Raw genomic sequence first — 2,500 nt, 5'->3', positions numbered from 1 at the left:
AATCCTGGTTAGTTTCTTTTCCTCCGCTGACTAATATGCTTAAATTCAGCGGGTCGCCACGTCTGATCTGAGGTCGCGTCTCGGAGGGCGCACGCACGCACGCGCGCGCGACGAGCGAGCGAGCGAGCGGCGGGCGAAGGGTGCCCGCGAGAGGGCCGGGAAGGAGAGAGACCCCGCGGCCGAGCCGCGGTCGACCGGCGCACCCCCCCACACACACACACCACCAACCACCACCACCCCGGACGACGGCTCCCCCTCACCCGCCCGGGCGCGGCGAGGGCGCCGGGGGCGGGGAGAGAGGAACGCGCGGCGTGCCGGGCGGGGGCTGGGGCGGGGGCGGAGGGGGAGCCGGGACGGGAGCACGAGCCGGCGGCCACGGGACGGACGGACGGGGCGCGGAGAGTCGGGGGGTAGGGAAAACGCACGACACCGAGCGCGGCCCGGAGGCGGCGCGTCGCCACGGAGGAGAGGAGAGGACAACGGGGACGGGAGAGGACGAGGGGAGAGGAGAGGGGAGAGGAGAGGAGAGGAGAGCGGCGGACGGCGTGCGTGGAAGGCAGGGGTGGATGAGGACACGCGGCGGTCGCCCCCCGAACGCCGGACCCTCCTCCCACGTCTCCTTCCACGACCGACCGATTCCCAACTCTCTCCCTCTGTCTCTCTTCCCTCTGTCTCTCTCTCTCTCTCTCTCGACGCCAACGCAGCACACCATCCTCCACGCAGCCGCGAGACGCCCCCCGCCACGGCCAGCGACGGACGCCGTGCGCCCCCATCCACCACCGACAGACGCCCACGACGCGGGGCTCGGGGGCCGGCACGAAGCGCGGCGCGGCGCGGCCGCAGCCCGGGGGAAAGCGCGCGGCGGCGGACGACGCCGCGGCGTCCCGCGGGTCGCCGCCGGGGCACGCATCCCCGGGGCGCGGCCGCGCACGCAACGACTCGGCCTCGGGTCGGCCCGAGCCGCCCGCCCCGACACGGCGAAGGCGAGGGCGGCGGGGGGGCGGGCACGGACCCCGGACGCGCGCGGGTCAGGGCGCCGCGGAGGAGGCGGCCGGGCCGGGCCGGACCGTCGCCGGGACGCCGCCGGGGGCGGGCGGCGAACGACGGCGGAGCGGACGCGGCCCCAACACCACCAGCACCACGGGCCCCGGCCGCGAGGGCGCGGGACCGTCCCCGCCCACCGGCACACAGCCCCGGGGGTACGCCCAGGGACCGCTTGCGGCGCGAGGGCGCTTCCCGAAGGGGACCGACCGCGGAGGCCACGGCCAGGGCCTCGTCGCGAGCTCTCTCTCGCTCTCTTCCCTTCTCGCGGGCAGCGGGGCCCCCGTGGCCTCGGCACGAGGGGCACCGCGTCTGCACTTAGGGGGACAGAGGGCCCCGGACACGGGGCCCTGCGAGGAAACCCCCAGCCGCGCCACCCCGGGAAGGCGCGCGCGCGCGCACCCCGGGGGGGCGATTGATCGTCAAGCGACGCTCAGACAGGCGTAGCCCCGGGAGGAACCCGGGGCCGCAAGTGCGTTCGAAGTGTCGATGATCAATGTGTCCTGCAATTCACATTAATTCTCGCAGCTAGCTGCGTTCTTCATCGACGCACGAGCCGAGTGATCCACCGCTAAGAGTCGTACGAGTTTGGTTTCTCTGGGTTTCGGCGGGGTCCCCCGCCGGTGGCACGGCACATTTCCCCCACGGAGGGAGGGTTGCCTCTGGCCGGCCAAGTCAGACGAGACAGAAAACAGCAGACCGGAGCGGGGCCGGAAGGTTTCACGACGGGGCGCCCGGCACCGACCCGCAAGACGGGGCGGGCTCGGACACCCCACAGGCGCCCGGGGGGTTCCCACCTGCGCACACACACACCCCCCCCCGTCAGGGACGCGGGGCGCGCACGCGCGCGGGCACACGGGACCCGGCCCCGCACCACGGCCGCCGGGTAGCCCCCTCCCGACGGCCGCGGCGGCGGGGAGGGCCGGCGTGGCGCGGCGCGCGGCGCCCCGGCCCCGCGGGGGCGGGGGCGGAGGAAGCGGGGTCTGGGGGAGAAGGGAGGGGCCTCCCGACTCCCCGCGGGCCCGACCGCCCCGACCCCAAGGCGGACGGGCGACCCCCCCATGGGTCTTTAAACCTCCGCGCCGGGACGCGCTAGGTACCTGGAGAGGGGGGAGGCGGGCGAGGCCGGGGAGGGGCAGGCGGAGCGCCCCACGCTCGCCGCCACCCCCGACGCCGACCGACACGCTCTCCGCCCGCGGCCGCCCGCAGCACGCGGGCCCCGGCGCTACCGGCCCGTGACTCGGGGGCGCCCCGGCCGGGCGACGGGCCCAACCGCCACACGGGACACCACCACGCCCACCGCCCGACGACGTCCCCACCGTGTCCCCGAAACCGGGCCTCGGAGACCTCCCCGCTCGCTCGCTCGCTCGCGCCCGGACGCGGCCCTCTCCTCTCCGCTCCTCTCCCGAACCCCGAACCCCCCCGCCCCCGGGGCCCCCTGACCCCTGCACCCGCCTCC

The 2,500-nt window shown here is 76.2% G+C and overlaps 2 non-coding genes across 2 annotated transcripts in view; both read right to left on the bottom strand.

The window, feature by feature from the left end:
- The window catches only part of LOC131749367 (28S ribosomal RNA), a 5,017-nt gene extending 4,941 nt beyond the window's left edge, over positions 1-76 (bottom strand). The window contains exon 1 of the ribosomal RNA XR_009333432.1: positions 1-76. This exon is cut by the window's left edge and continues 4,941 nt beyond it. This is a non-coding gene — a ribosomal RNA (28S ribosomal RNA).
- A 1,392-nt stretch (positions 77-1,468) lies between these two features.
- LOC131749346 (5.8S ribosomal RNA) lies at positions 1,469-1,621 on the bottom strand. The gene has a single exon (XR_009333411.1). It is a non-coding gene; the product is annotated as a 5.8S ribosomal RNA (ribosomal RNA).
- Positions 1,622-2,500: the final 879 nt, after the last annotated feature.

The sequence above is a fragment of the Kogia breviceps genome, assembly GCF_026419965.1.
Source record: "Kogia breviceps isolate mKogBre1 chromosome 20 unlocalized genomic scaffold, mKogBre1 haplotype 1 SUPER_20_unloc_3, whole genome shotgun sequence".
Lineage (NCBI taxonomy): Eukaryota > Metazoa > Chordata > Mammalia > Artiodactyla > Physeteridae > Kogia > Kogia breviceps.
This window is presented reverse-complemented; position numbering and strand designations above follow the sequence as displayed.